The 16,533-nt window shown below is 48.0% G+C and overlaps 1 protein-coding gene across 1 annotated transcript in view; it reads right to left on the reverse strand.

The window, feature by feature from the left end:
• The window catches only part of LOC137344358 (apoptosis regulator BAX-like), a 30,983-nt gene that overhangs the window by 9,406 nt on the left and 5,044 nt on the right, over window positions 1-16,533 (reverse strand). The window lies entirely within an intron of this gene.

The following is a 16,533-nucleotide window of genomic DNA, read 5'->3' on the forward strand; positions in this document are numbered from 1 at the left end:
TCTAGATCAATTGGGATATAGATATTAATGTAAGAGATTTAGGACGAAGAGTAGGAGAAACTGTTTTACACAGAGGGTCGTGAAGGCGTGGAATGCACTCGTGGAGTTAGTGATTGAAGCAGAGACCACATCAACATTTAAGGGTAGGTTAGATAGGTGGTTGAAGGAAAGGGAGAAAAAGGGATATGGGAACAGGGCGGGCACGCGGGGGTTGAATTCTGTGGGGGTTCATACGACTGCCTGCAGTAAGATCTGGGGAAACGCTGGAGAAACGGCATAAAACGGCCTGTACACCAGGGATCAATCTGGTCTCTCTTGACTCTACCTTGTCTAACACAAGTACTTCTTTTTATGGCACGCTGTCCAAGAGTGAACACCACGTTCTCTAAAGGTTGGGAATGGTGAGAAAACGTCATTCAGCTGCTTTAACTATGGGGGGGGCGGGGGGAGAAAGAGTGATTCATATTCAATGTAAATTTTTTTAAACCATTGCACTTTTGGGAGGGGAGCAGAAAGAATTCTCTTGTACAAAGATTACCAAATGGTCCCAAGGAAAACAGATACCTGCCTCAGTGAAGCACTCCCTCAGCACTGATCTCAGCTGCTGCCCTAATTGTCAGCACAGTGGGGATTTAGGTCTTGTCCAAGAGTGTGCACAGCAACTGTATACATGGGGAGCATTGTGCACGGGTATACACAGTAACTGTATACATGGGGAGCATTGTACATGGGTATAATTGTATACATGGGGAGTATTAGAATCATCGAATCTTACAGCACAGAAGGAAGTCATTCGGCCCGTCGTGATTGTACTGGCTCTTTGAAAGCTGTCCAATTTGGATCCACACCCCAATTATTTTAAAATCTATGACCTGTGGTTACCGACCCACTAGCTAGGGGAAACAGTTTCTCCTTACTTGCTCTATCAAAACCCTTCATAATTTTGAATACCTCTGTTAGGTCTCCCCTTAACCTTCTATGCTCTTGAGAACAATCCCAGCTTCTCCAATCTCTCCACATAACTGAAGTCCCTCATCCCTGGTACCATCCATGTTTACATGGAGAGCATTATACACGTTTATACACAGTAGTTATATACATGGTGTTGGCCAGGGGCTGCAGAAAATAACCTGAGACATCAGCTGCTGACACAGGCAAAAGCAACTTTTGAACTGAAGTAACCCGAGTTCAGTCGCTGGCCTGAGCTGGCTGGAACCGGTTTGAATTAGCTAAGTTTTGTGAAAGACAAAGGAGATGTGATAAGACACAAGTCCTTATTTAGAAAAGGAGTAATGAGGTAATGCTACCAAAGTCCTTGGGACAGAGCCAATGAGGAGAAGACATAGGCTGGCGAGCAAGCCTAAACCAACGGGAGAGAGAGAGAGAACGAACACAGCTTGGAGAGATAAGATTCGGAATAAGAATGAAGAATCTGGGGCGTGGAGCCAGAGCGAAGACTCCAGAGACCAACCATCGCGGAAGAGATGTAGAGACGACGTCAAAAGAGAGAACGGAAAGCCTGGCCAGCGTCAGCTCTCCTTTTCGGGTATTATCCTTTATATTTTGTGACCACTCGGAGTGTCAGAGAAACCTAGTGGGTGTGAGTTTAGATCCTAGTTTGGGTATAAAACTGTATAACCTGGTGCAAACTGCATGTCTATATCTAACCAGACGTATAAGCTATATGTATATGATCTAATGGCGTGAATAAAGCGAATTGAGAGTTAAGAGATAATTGACTCTTCTCTTTGTACTAAGCCAGTAACCGTAACCGGTGACCTCCGGTCAACAATGGGGAGCATAGGTTGATATGGTTAGATGAGGGGTGGGAGGAAGCTCGTGTGCAGCATAAACACCAGCATGGATCTGTTGGGCCAAATGGCCTGTTTCTATGTAATTCTATGTAATCCTGGTAAACCTTCTTTGTACCCTCTCCAAGGCCTTGACATTCTTCCTAAGTGTGGTGCCCAGAATTGTACACAATACTCCAGCTGAGGCCTAACCAGTGATTTGTAAAGATTTAGCATGACTTCCTTGTTTTTGCATTCAATGCCCCTATTTACAAAGCCAAGTATCCCATACACTTTCTTAATAGCCTTATCAACTTGCCCTGCCATCTTCAAAGATTTGTGATTATGCACCCCCAGGTACCTCTGCTCTTGCACCCCCTCAAAATAGTACCATTTAGATTAAACGGCCTCTCCATGTGGTTCCTCCCAAAGTGCATCACTTCACATATCTGCCATCTGTCCTGCCCATTTCATTAGTCTGTCTATGTCCTCTTGAAGTCTGCGACTATCCTGCTCACTATTTGCTACATTGCCAAGTTTTGTATCATCAGCAAACTTTGAAATTGTACTCCCTATACCCAAGTCCAGATCATTTATATATAAGAAAAACAATGGTCCTAATACTGATCCCTGGGGGACCCCACTGCATACTTCTCTCCAGTCAGAACTACATCCATTCACTACTCTCTGCCTCCTATCCCTTAGCCAATTACGTACCCAAGTTACTTTAATCCACATGCTTCTGTTTTCCTAACAAGTCTATTATGTGATACTTTATCAAATGCCCTTTGAAAGTCCATATATACACCATCTACTGCACTACCCTCATCAACCCTCTCTGATACTTCATCAAAGAACTCAATCAGGTTAGTCAGACAAAATTTGCCTTTAACAAATCCGTGCTGGCTGTTCCTTATTAACCCATGCTTTTCCAAGTGAGAACTAATTATACACGGGTATACACAGTAATTGTATATATGGGGAGCATTATACTCAAGTATACACAGTAATTGTATACTTGGTAATGGAATACATGGGGAGTAACTGTATACACGGGTAGACACAGTAATTGTAAACACAGTAATGGTATACACGGTAACTGCATACACGCACGGAATATACACGAGGGCCTGTGCACCGTCCTGCGTGTGGTGCGTCTGCACACTGTCCCTGTAGTCAATCATGAATTATATTAAGCACATTGTTTGCTCATTTTGTCCTAACAAGATGATTTTTAAAAACACTTTTTTTTTTACTATTCCAAAATTAATTCTGAGTATTGATACCACATCATATTCAAATGCCTCAAATAGGAATTTCTGTTTCCAACTATCTCTGCATAAGGCTGTGATGCCTAAATCAAGCTCTTTTCCATAAAATGCTGCCGCGTAAACCTTGTGTCTTTCCCACAAAGACGTGTTACTCAAGATGATCTTTCCATCACTATGCACGGCTATCTCAGTCTCAGTCCAGTCCTCTCCCTTGTATCTTTCCCATTCCACCTTCTGAGTCCCTTGTAATTGCCGGCTCCAGATTAATATACAACGGTAAGTCATTCTGGTTCATGTGTGAACAGGTGGATCTGCCAGTAAGTGGAAAGCCAGACTCTGGATGCCCAGACTGCAATCTTCAAAATAATTGCCAGGCAACCAAACCCAAAACCAGACAGCCCATTTTGAAAGCGGGCGGGTCGGCCCCTTGACTGGGGAATAGATCCATTGACCTGATTCACTAAAAGGGATCCTGGAGATTTTAAGATCTTAACTAAGCTTGTCTTTTCCCATTCCAGAAATAGAATCCCAGAAGCTGACAGATTGAAGGGAAACGTCAGGGTGAGTAAGAGGAATATAGCCTCTCGCAGGGCTGTCAGCAGCAGCGAGAGACAAGGAGTATATGCCCTTTAAAGTGCTGGGTGCTTGGGCCAAGGTGCAGAGCGCTGTGCTGTTTTCCACATCATTCATGCACAGTCCCAATGCCCATAAGGCTGAAAGCAGTGCTGTCACCATTGGAAGAGCCCTTGGGTGAGCTGCTCAGTTACAAGCCATAATCCTGAGGCATCCTCTCGCAGAAAAGTATAAATAATGGATAAGAGAGGCAAGCAAATGGCCCGCGGTAGTATTACTGCATCCTCTCTCTTCTGCCCCCATTCCCACACCAGAGCTTGAGCACAGAGGTTGGTAAAAACAGAGCGTGAACATCTAACAGAGTGAGGACATTCAACTGGGAATATGGTGAGTGTGGGAATTAGGTGCAGAGAGGGAAGGAGGTGCTCAGTGACTTAAACCAAGGGACTATAAACTAATTATCAACTTTTAAAACTTAAATACAAAAATATATAAAATTTTAAAATAAGAGTAAGGCTGAGGGGAGCATTAAGCAAGCCGAGCGAGGAATCAAGAAAAAGTCAAAAAGTGACAGCACAAGTCAAGGAGGAACGCCGAGGATGAGTCAGCCAGTATTTAGTTCATTGGTTCGTGTTTTTAGTGCTTATTGTTCTTAGTGGTTGGTTAGATAAATGGTAAACTGCCTTGCAGCTAAACAAACTGTTTAAATAACTGTTAGTTAACATGGCAGGACAGCCGGGGCCCGTCACATGCACATCCTGTGCCATGTGGAACTCCAGAACACTTTGTGCGTCCTGGAAAACCACATGTGCAGGAAGTGCCGCCAACTGCTCGAGCTGGAGCTTAGAGGGGTGGCTGGCGTCATTACAGTGCATGAGTTTTATGGAAAGTACGTTTCAGGAGGTGGTCACCCTGCAATTACAGAGAGTTCAGGCGGAGAGGGAGTGGGCGATCGCCAGACACACTACCCGGAACAGGCAGACATTGCAGGAATCCCCTGGGAGAGTGGAACTCACAAACCAGGATTCAGTGCTGAATACCAGTGAGGGTGTTGACACCTCGGGGGAGTGCAGTCAGGAGCAAATCTACGGCACCATGGGAGACTCGGCTGCACAGGGGGGCAAAAGAAATGCAGTTGTTATCGGGATTTGATAGTCGGGGGATAGACAGGTGTTTCTGCAATCGCTGACGTGAGTCCTGCATGGTGTGTTGTGCTTTACCCTGGCACCAGGAAGGCATCACAGAGGGTGCAGAACATTTTTGGGGGGTGGTGGGGGGGGAAAAAGGGGAACAGCCAGAAATTGTGGTCCATGTGAGAACCAATGACATAGGAAGGGAAAGGGTGAGGTCCTGCAGTCAGAGTTTCAGGAGCTGGGGAGAAAGTTAAAGCAGGACCTTTAAGGTAGTAATCTCTGGATTACGCCCAGTGCCATGCGCTAGAGAGTATAGGAAAAGTAGGATAAGACAGGTGAATGCATGGCTGGAAAAATGGTACAGGAGGGAGGACTTCAGATTCCTGGGGCATTGGGACCAGTTCTGGGGCAGGAGGGATCTGTTCAAGATGGACGGATTGCACCTCAACAGAGCTGGGAGCAATGTCCTCACGGGGAGATTAACTAGTACTGTGGGGAGGGTTTAATCTAATTAAGGGAGGGGCACCAGGATGAAACATTAGAGAGGAGCAACCAGGTACACAGAGGACTGGGCGGGACCGATAACACCAGGGTAAAGAAGAGTTCAGAAATAGGCGGGATCAGACAAGGGGCAAATGTGAGGCAGTCTAAGATGAGTTTAGAATGCATGTGTGTAAATGCACGGAGTGCAGTAAATAAGGTTGGTGAGCTGCGGGCTAAAGTCACCACATGGGATATAATAGCAATAACCGTGATCTGGCTCAAAGGGGAGGATTTGGTACTTAATATTCCTGGCTACAAGGTATTTGGGAAGGATAATGAAGGAAAGAAAGGAATGGTGGGGGGTGGGGCAGTGTGATGGCGGTATTGATCAAAGAAACTATTATAGCACTGGAAAGGGACGATGTAGTTGAGCGGAAAAAGACAGAATCTAATTGGTTAGAATTAAGGAACAATAGAGGAGCTATTATGCTACTGGGTGTATACTGTAGGCCACCAAATAGTGGGAAGGAGGTGGAGGAGCAAATTTGCATGAAAATTACAGAAAGATGCAAGAATTATAGAGTAGTGATAATGGGGGACTTCAATTATCCCAATATAGCCTGGGACAGTAACCATGTAAAGCACAAAGAGGGAGAGAACTTTCTGGAACAGTGCATTTCGAGCCCAACGAGGAAGGAAACAGTGCTGGATCTAGTTCTGGGGAATGAAGTAGAGCAGGTGGAGCATGTTTCAGTGGGGAAGCATTTGGGGAACAGTGATCATAATATTAGATTTAGAATAGTTATGGAAAAAGACAAGGAACAATCAAATGTGAAAATGTTTACCTGGAGGAGGGCAAATATCAGTGAGTCAAAAAGGGAACTTGCCCAGGTGGATTGGAATCAAAAATTGGTACACAAAACAGTAATTGAACAATGGGAGGTCTTCATGGAGGAGTTGACAAATGTAAGGAATCTTACAACACCAGGTTATAGTCCAACTGTTTTATTTGAAAATCACAAGCTTTCGGAGGCTTTCTCCTCCGTCAGGTGAGCGAGTGTGGGATTCCATGGAAGGTTACCGCATTTATATTCAGAGAACAATACCTGGTGATTACAGATAATCTTTCCAACTGCCCGTTGTCAAGGCAATCAGTGTTCAGACAGAGTGATGTTACCTACAGGACCACCGAATACACAAACGGCCAGAACAAAAGACAGAGAGAGAGAGAGAGAGAGAGAGAGTGAGAGACATCCAAAAGGAAGAGAAAGACAGAGAATGACCCGTTGTGTTAAAAACAGATAACTTTTTTTCGCTGGTGGGGTGACGTGTAGCGTGACATGAACCCAAGATCCCGGTTAAGGCCGTCCTCATGAGTGCGGAACATGGCTATCAATTTCTGTTAGACGATTTTGCGTTGTCGTGTGTCTCGAAGGCCACCTTGGAGAACGCTGACCCGAAGATCAGTGGCTGAATGTCCTTGACTTTTTTTTGTTATTCGTTCACGGGATGTGGGCGTCGCTGGCAAGGCCGGCATTTATTGCCCATCCCTAATTGCCCTTGAGAAGGTGGTGGTGAGCCGCCTTCTTGAACCGCTGCAGTCCGTGTGGTGACGGTTCTCCCACAGTGCTGTTAGGAAGGGAGTTCCAGGATTTTGACCCAGCGACAATGAAGGAACGGCGATATATTTCCAAGTCGGGATGGTGTGTGACTTGGAGGGGAACATGCAGGTGGTGTTGTTCCCATGCGCCTGCTGCCCTTGTCCTTCTAGGTGGTAGAGGTCGCGGGTTTGGGAGGTACTGTCGAAGAAGCCTTGGCGAGTTGCTGCAGTGCATCCTGTGGATGGTGCACACTGCAGCCACAGTGCGCCGGTGGTGAAGGGAGTGAATGTTTCGGGTGGTGGATGGGGTGCCAATCAAGCGGGCTTCTTTATCTTGGATGGTGTCGAGCTTCTTGAGTGTTGTTGGAGCTGCACTCATCCAGGCAAGTGGAGAGTATTCCATCACACTCCTGACTTGTGCCTTGTAGATGGTGGAAAGGCTTTGGGGAGTCAGGAGGTGAGTCACTCGCCGCAGAATACCCAGCCTCTGACCTGCTCTCGTAGCCACAGTATTTATGTGGCTGGTCCAGTTAAGTTTCTGGTCAATGGTGACCCCCAGGATGTTGATGGTGGGGGATTCGGCGATGGTAATGCCGTTGAATGTCAAGGGGAGGTGGTTAGACTCTCTCTTGTTGGAGATGGTCATTGCCTGGCACTTATCTGGCACGAATGTTACTTGCCACTTATCAGCCCAAGCCTGGATGTTGTCCAGGTCTTGCTGCATGCGGGCTCGGACTGCTTCATTATCTGAGGGGTTGCGAATGGAACTGAACACTGTGCAGTCATCAGCGAACATCCCCATTTCTGACCTTATGATGGAGGGAAGGTCATTGATGAAGCAGCTGAAGATGGTTGGGCCTAGGACACTGCCCTGAGGAACTCCTGCAGCAATGCCCTGGGGCTGAGATGCTTGGCCTCCAACAACCACTACCATCTTCCTTTGTGCTAGGTATGACTCCAGCCACTGGAGAGTTTTCCCCCTGATTCCCATTGACTTCAATTTTACTAGGGCTCCTTGGTGCCACACTCGGTCAAATGCTGCCTTGATGTCAAGGGCAGTCACTCTCACCTCGCCTCTGGAATTCAGCTCTTTTGTCCATGTTTGGACCAAGGCTGTGATGAGGTCTGGAGCAGAGTGGTCCTGGCGGAACCCAAACTGAGCATCGGTGAGCAGGTTATTGGTGAGTAAGTGCCGCTTGATAGCACTGTCGACGACACCTTCCATCACTTTGCTGATGATTGAGAGTAGACTGATGGGGCGGTAATTGGCCGGATTGGATTTGTCCTGCTTTTTGTGGACAGGACATACCTGGGCAATTTTCCACATTGTCGGGTGGATGCCAGTGTTGTAGCTGTACTGGAACAGCTTGGCTAGAGGCGCAGCTAGTTCTGGAGCACAAGTCTTCCGCACTACAGCTGGGATGTTGTCGGGGCCCATAGCCTTTGCTGTATCCAGTGCACTCAGCCGTTTCTTGATATCACGTGGAGTGAATCGAATTGGCCGAAGACTGGCTTCCGTGATGGTGGGGATATCGGGAGGAGGCTGAGATGGATTATCCACTCGGCACTTCTGGCTGAAGATGGTTGCAAACGCTTCAGCCTTGTCTTTTGCACTCACGTGCTGGACTCCGCCATCATTGAGGATGGGGATGTTTGCAGAGCCTCCTCCTCCCGTTAGTTGTTTAATTGTCCACCACCATTCACGACTGGATGTGGCAGGACTGCAGAGCTTTGATCTGATCCGTTGGTTGTGGAATCGCTTAGCTCTGTCTATAGCATGTTGCTTCCGCTGTTTAGCCTGCATGTAGTCCGGAGTTGTACCTTCACCAGGTTGGCACCTCATTTTTAGGTACGCCTGGTGCTGCTCCTGGCATGCTCTTCTACACTCCTCATTGAACCAGGGTTGATCCCCTGGCTTGTTGGTAATGGTAGAGTGAGGAATATGCCAGGCCATGAGGTTACAGATTGTGCTGGAATACAATTCTGCTGCTGCTGATGGCCCACAGCACCTCATGGATGCCCAGTTTTGAGCTGCTGGATCTGTTCTGAATCTATCCCATTTAGCACGGTGGTAGTGCCACACAACACGTTGGATGGTGTCCTCAGTGCGAAGACGGGATTTCATCTCCACGAGGACTGTGCGGTGGTCACTCCTACCAATACTGTCATGGGCAGATGCATTTGCGACAGGTAGATTGGTGAGGACGAGGTCAAGTAAGTTTTTCCCTCGTGTTGGTTCGCTCACCACCTGCCGCAGGCCCAGTCTGGCAGCTATGTCCTTCAGGACTCGGCCAGCTCGGTCAGTAGTGGTGCTACCGAGCCACTCTTGGTGATGGACATTGAAGTCCCCCACCCAGAGTACATTTTGTGCCCTTGCTACCCTCAGTGCTTCCTCCAAGTGGTGTTCAACATGGAGGAGGACTGATTCATCAGCTGAGGGAGGACGGTAGGTGGTAATCAGCAGGAGGTTTCCTTGCCCATGTTTGACCTGATGCCATGAGATTTCATGGGGTCCAGAGTCAATGTTGAGGACTCCCAGGGCCACTCCCTCCTGACTGTATATCACTGTACCGCCACCTCTGGTGGGTCTGTCCTGCCGGTGGGACAGGACATACCCAGGGATGGTGATGGAAGAGTCTGGGATGTTGGCTGAAAGATATGATTCTGTGAGTATGGCTATGTCAGGCTGTTGCTTGACTAGTCTGTGGGACAGCTCTCCCAATTTTGGCACAAGTCCCCAGATGTTAGTAAGGAGGACCTTGCAGGGTCGACTGGGCTTGGTGTTTTGCCGTTGTCGTGTCCGGTGCCTAGTGGTCCGATGCCGGGTGGTCCGTCCGGTTTTATTCTTATTATGACTTTTCGTAGCGAGATTTTACAACTGAGTGGCTTGCTAGGCCATTTCAGAGGGCAATTAAGAATCAACCACATTGCTGTGGGTCTGGAGTCATATATAGGCCAGACCGGGTAAGGGCGGCAGGCTTCCTTCCCTGAAGGACATTAGTGAACCAGATGGGTTTTTACGACAATCCGGTAGTTTCATGGCCATCATTACTGATACTAGTATTTTAATTCCAGATTTTTATTTAATTAATTGAATTTAATTAATTAATTGAATTTAAATTTGCCAGCTGCCGTGGCGGGATTTGAACTCATGACTCTGGACTCTGCTGAAGTGTTCCCCGACTGGGAGGGAACCCTCCTGTCTGGCGATTGTTGCGCGGTGTCCGTTCATCCGTTGTCGCAGTGTCTGCATGGTCTCGCCGATGTACCATGCTCCAGGGCATCCGGAAGGAAAACCCCTACTCTCATCATCGACACAGATACCACCATCACACGAGAGGACACCACCCACCAGGTGCACGGTTCATACTCCTGTGACTCGGCCAACGTTGTCTACCTCATACATTGCAGGAAAGGATGCCCCAGAGCATGGTACATTGGCGAGACCATGCAGACACTGCGACAACGGATGAACGGACACCGCGCAACAATCGCCAAACAGGAGGGTTCCCTCCCAGTCGGGGAACACTTCAGCAGTCAAGGACATTCAGCCACTGATCTTCGGGTAAGCGTTCTCCAAGGCGGCCTTCGAGACACACGACAACGCAAAATCGAACAGAAATTGATAGCCATGTTCCGCACCCATGAGGACGGCCTCAACCGGGATCTTGGGTTCATGTCACGCTACACGTAACCCCACCAGCGAACAAACGTTCTCCGTCCGTCCGTGTATTCGGTGGTCCTGTAGGTAACATCACTCTGTCTGAACACTTTGATTGCCTTGACAACGGGCAGTTGGAAAGATTATCTGTAATCACCAGATATTGTTCTCTGAATATAAATGCGGTAACCTTCCATGGAATCCCACACTCGCTCACCTGACGAAGGAGAAAGCCTCCGAAAGCTTGTGATTTTCAAATAAAATAGTTGGACTATAACCTGGTGTTGTAAGATTCCTTACATTTGTCAACCCCAGTCCATCACCGGCATCTCCACATCATGGAGCAGTTGGTTCAGGTACAGAGTATTCACATCCCTACGAGGGGGAAAGGAAGGGCATCCAAAACTAGAGCTCCCTGTATGACTAAAGATATAGAGATTAAAATGAAACAGAAAAAGGAGGCTTATGATAAATGTAAGGTTCATAATACAGGAGAGAACCAGGCTGAATACAGAAAGTACAGAGGAGATCTAAAAAAAGGAGTAAGAGGGCAAAGTGATAATATGAGAATAGATTAGCAGCTAACATAAAAGGGAACTCAAAAGTCACTTATAAACATATAAATAGTAAAATGGTAATCAAAGGAAGGGTGGGACCAATTAGGGGCAAAAAAGGAGACCTTCTTGTGGAGGCAGAGGGCATGGCTGAGGCACTAAATGAATACTTTGCATCCGTCTTCACTAGAGAAGATAATGCTGCCATTGTAGCAGTAAAGGGGGAGGTAGTAGTCATATTGGATAAGATAAAAATAGATAAAGAGGAGGTACTTAAAGATTGGCAGTACTCAAAGTAGAAAAGTCACCCAGTCCAGATGGAATGTATCCTAGGTTACTGAGGGAAGAAAGGGTGGAAAGTGCAGAGGCTCTGGCCACAATCTTCCAATCCTCCTTAGATATGGGGATGGTGCTGGAGGACTGGAGGATTGCAAATGTTACAACGCTATTCAAAAAAGGGTGAGGAATGAACCCGGCAATTACAGGCCAGTCAGCCTAATGTTAGTGGTGAGGGAGGGAACTTTGAGACAATAATCTGGGACAAAATAAATTGGCACTTGGAAAAGTCTGGGCTAATAAATGAAAGCCGGCACGGATTTGTTAAAGGAAAATCATATTTGACTAACTTGATTGAGTCCTTTGATGAAGTAATAGAGAGGGTTGATGAGGGTAGTGCGATTGATATTGTGTATATGGACTTTCAAAAGACATTTGATAAAGTACCACATAATAGACTTATTAGCAAAATTAAAGTCCATGGGATTAAAGGGACAGTAGCTGCGTGGATACAAAATTGGCTGCAGGACAGAAAGCAGAGAGTAGTGGTGAACAATTGTTTTTAGACTGGAGGGAAATATAAATGGTGTTCCCCAGGGATCAGTATTAGGACCACTGCTCTTTTTAAATATATATTAATGACCTGGACATGGATATACAGGATATAATTTCAAAGTTTGCAGATGACACAAAACTCGGAAATGTAGTAAGCAATGTGAAGGATAGTAACAGACTTCAGGAGGACATAGACAGTCTGGTGAAATGGGCTGACACACGGCAGATGAAATTTAATGCAGAGAAGTGTGAAGTGATTCATTTTGGTAGGAAGAATGAGGAGAGAAAATATAAACTAAATGGTACAATTTTAAAGGGGGTGCAGGAACAGAGAGACCTGAGGGTGCACATACACAAATCTTTGAAGGTGGCAGGACAAATTGAGAAGGCTGATTAAAAAGCATACGGGATGCTGGGCTTTATAAATAGAGGCATAGGGCTCGATATTAGCAGGGCAGCGGGTTCTCAGCAGGGGGGGGGGGGGGTCGACTGGGCGCGTGAAATCAGTGTGCTCCGCACGGAATCGCAGGCTAATTGGAGCCACGGAATCGCAGGCTAATTGGAGCCACTTACCTTGGTTTCCGGGTTTCCCCGCTGGTAAGCTGCGCAACGGGCGGACTGCGCATGCGCAGCAAGGTCTGTCAGCTGGAGGAGCCCTATTTAAAGGGGCAGTCCTCCACTGACTGATGCTGCAACAAATAGCAAAAATTACAGCATGGAGCAGCCCAGGGGGAATGCTGCTCCCAGGTTTAATGATGCCTCACTCCAGGTATCATTGGATGGGGTGAGGAGGAGGGGGAGGACAGAGATCCTCCCCCCGGCGGGCGGGAGGAAGCGGCCTGCCTCTGCCATCAAGGCCTGGCTCGAGGTGGCAGAGGAGGTCACCTGCACCACCAACATATCGCCCACCTGCATACAGTGCAGGAGGCGCTTCAATGACCTAAGTAGGTCAGCCAAAGTGAGTACACTTACTCATTCCCCTACACTCCGTCTGCCACATCACCGCCCCCACCCCACATCTCCTTCTGCACTGCCAACACTACTCTGTCACATCACCCCTCACACCCACTCAAAGCTCATCCTCATCTTACCTACACTTACTCACCTCACCAGTACTCATCCCGCCACTACCACTCAACCCAATCCTCATACAATCACATGGCTCTATCTCATACTCACCCTCTCATGCATCTCTTTCACAGTCAGCCTCACTCAACCTGCCACTACCTGTGCTGCAGCCACAGGGCATGCATCACACATGTGCAGTAGGAAGCGTAAGGCAAACGTGTCGTGAGCATGAAGGGGATGCACAAGGGTGTTTGAGGGTTTGTCATGGTTTTTACTTATATTTAATTTCTGATCAACTCACATTACATATTATATTGTCACCACTACTGCCACATCTTTGCGAATCTTGTCTGGTTTGTGCAATAATGCCCTTTCCTGAGGATCACTATGAAGACCCACAACTGATGCCACCATTGTGTCACTGCAGAGTGGGTGTAGGTGTATTTGAAGGGCTCTTGTGCAGACGACAGAGACGTCGACGATGTCCCCGGTGGTACCCTGGAAGGATGCGGAGGAGAAGTTGTTGAGGGCACTGGTGACTTTGACAGTGACAGGTAAGATGATGGTGCTCGGGCCAGCCGGGAGCAGCTCGGCATGAAGGAGGCTGCAGATGTCCACGACTACATGTCGAGTGACTCTGAGCCTCCGTGTGCACTGCTGCTCAGAGAGGTCCAGGAAGTTGAGCCTCGGTCTGTGGACCCTGTGGCGAGGGTAGTGCCCTCTGCAATGCATCTCTCTCTGCGGTTGCCCTCCCTCCTGCTGTGCAGGTGGATGTGTCACAGCACTGTGTTGTGGAGCTCCACGTGTCAGAGGTGGACGGCGTGGCCGGTGATGCTGTTCGTCCTCCGAGGAGGTCATGACTGCAGCTACGGCGGCCCCCATCCGGAAGATGTACATCTGAGGGGGTCCGCAAGGTAGGTACATGTGTCTGGACACCGGGGTAAGTGTGCAAGTTGCTGAATTTTATTGTTAGGAGGAGGGTGGTGGAGGCCAAACTTTGTCCCAAGTGACAGAGTGGCCTCCTGCAATGAGTGAGGGTCTCCCCCCACCACCTGTCAAATGGACTTTTGCAGCTGCCACAGGCCGATGGCTGCAACACGTCCATTTGAACTGGGAGTGTTTCCCCCAGTACGGAAAACAGTCTCAGTTCATTTCAAAATCCCATCCCTCCTAAAATATCAGTCAATCAGGTCTGTAAACAACCTGAAGTACCTGTTTAACTACTTTAAGTGGCACCCTGCCGGCTTTAATTACCGGCAGGAGTCCACGCGGGGGCTGCACGCGCATATCAGCGAGTCACTAGGGAACCCGGAAGTGGGCGGGTTGTAGCCGGGCTCCCGCCCCGCCCCGGGAACCCCCGATTTTCACAGCCGCCCCGCCACGAACGCACTCAATCGCGGGTGTGAAAAATCGAGCCCATAGAGTACAAAAGCAAGGAAGTTATGCTAATCCTCTAGAAAACACTGGTTAGGCCTCAGCTGGAATATTGTGTCCAATTCTGGGCACCACATTTTAGGAAGGATGTCAAGGCCTTAGAGAGGGTGCCCTTGACATCAAAGCAGCATTTGACAGAGTGTGGTACCAAGGAGCCCTAGTAAAATTGAAGTCAATGTGAATCAAGGGGAAAACTCTCCAGTGGCTGGTGTCATGCCTAGCACAAAGGAAGATGGTTCTGGTTGTTGGAGGCCAAATCATCTCAGCCCCAGGACATTGCTGCAGGAGTTCCTCAAGTCTTCAGCTGCTTCATCAATGACCCTCCGTCCATAAGGTCAGAAATGGGGATGTTCGCTGATGATTGCACAGTGTTCAGTTCCATTCGCAACCCATCAGATAATGAAGCAATCCTTGCCCGCATGCAGCAAGACCTGGACAACATCCAGGCTTGGGCAGATAAGTGGCAAGTTAAATTTGCACCAGACAAGGGCCAGGCAATGACCATAGGAACAGGAGTAGGCCATTCAGCCCCTCGTGCCTGCTCCATCATTTGATAAGATCTGTGATCTAGCTCCATATACCTGCCTTTGGCCCATATCCCTTAATACCTTTGGTTGCCAAAAAGCTATCCATCTCAGATTTAAATTTAGCAATTGAGCTAGTATCAATTGCCGTTTGTGGAAGAGAGTTCCAAACTTCTACCACCCTTTGTGTGTAGAAATGCTTTCTAATCTCACTCCTGAAAGGTCTGGCTCTAATTTTTAGACTGTGCCCCCTACTCTTAGAATCCCCAATCAGCAGAAATAGTTTCTCTCTATCCACCCTATCTGTTCCCCTCAATATCTTATAAACTTCGATCAGATCACCCCTTAACCTTAGAAAGTCGAGAGAATACAACCCCAATTTGTGTAATCTCTCCTCGTAACTTAACCCTTGAAGTCCGGGTATCATTCTAGTAAACCTACGCTGCACTCCCTCCAAGGCCAATATGTCCTTCCAAAGGTGCGGTGCCCGGAACTGCTCACAGTACTCCAGGTGCGGTCTAACCAGGGTTTTGTATAGCTGCAGCATAACTTCTGCCCCCTTGTACTCCAGTCCTCTAGATATAAAGGCCAGCATTCCATTAGCCTTATTGATTATTTTCTGCACCTGCTCATGACACTTCAATGATCTATGTACCTGAGCCCCTAAGTCCCTTTGGACATCCAGTTTTTAACTTTTTACCATCTCCAACAAGAGAGAGTCTAACCATCTCCCCTTGACATTCAACGGCATTACCATCACCAAATCTCCCACCATCAACATCCTGGGGGTCACCATTGACCAGAAACTTAACTGGACCAGCCACATAAATACTGTGGCTACTAGAGCAGGTCAGAGGCTGGGTATTCTGCGGCGAGTGATTCACCTCCTGACTCCCCAAAGCCTTTCCACCATCTACAAGGCACAAGTCAGGAGTGTGATGGAATACTCTCCACTTGCCTGGATGAATGCAGCTCCAACAACACTCAAGAAGCTTGATATCATCCAGGACGAAGCAGCCCGCTTGATTGGCACCCTATCCACCACCCGAAACATTCACTCCCTTCACCACCGGCACACCGTGGCTGCAGTGTGTACCATCCACAGGATGCACTGCCACTCGCCAAGGCTTCATCGACAGCACCTCCCAAACCCGCGACCTCTACCACCTAGAAGGACAAGAGCAGGCGGCACATGGGAACAACACCACCTGCACGTTCCCCTCCAAGTCACACACCATCCCGCCTCGGAAATATATCACAGTTCCTTCATCATCACTGGGTCAAAATCCTGGAACTCTGTACCCAACAGCACTGTGGGAGAACCTTCACCACACGGACTGCAGCGGTTCAACAATGCGGCTCACCACCACCTTCTCAAGGGCAATTAGGGCAATAAATGCTGGCTTTGCCTGTGACGCCCACATCCCATGAACGAATCAAAGAAAAGATTTACTAGAATCGTACCAGGGATGAGGGATTTCAGAGAGACTGGAGAAGCTGGCATCGCTGGCGAAGCCGGCATTTATTGCCCATCCCTAATTGCCCTTGAGAAGGTGGTGGTGAGCCGCCTTCTTGAACCTTTGCAATCTGTGTGGTGAAGGTTCTCCCACA

The sequence above is a fragment of the Heptranchias perlo genome, chromosome 27 (genome assembly GCF_035084215.1).
Source record: "Heptranchias perlo isolate sHepPer1 chromosome 27, sHepPer1.hap1, whole genome shotgun sequence".
NCBI lineage: Eukaryota > Metazoa > Chordata > Chondrichthyes > Hexanchiformes > Hexanchidae > Heptranchias > Heptranchias perlo.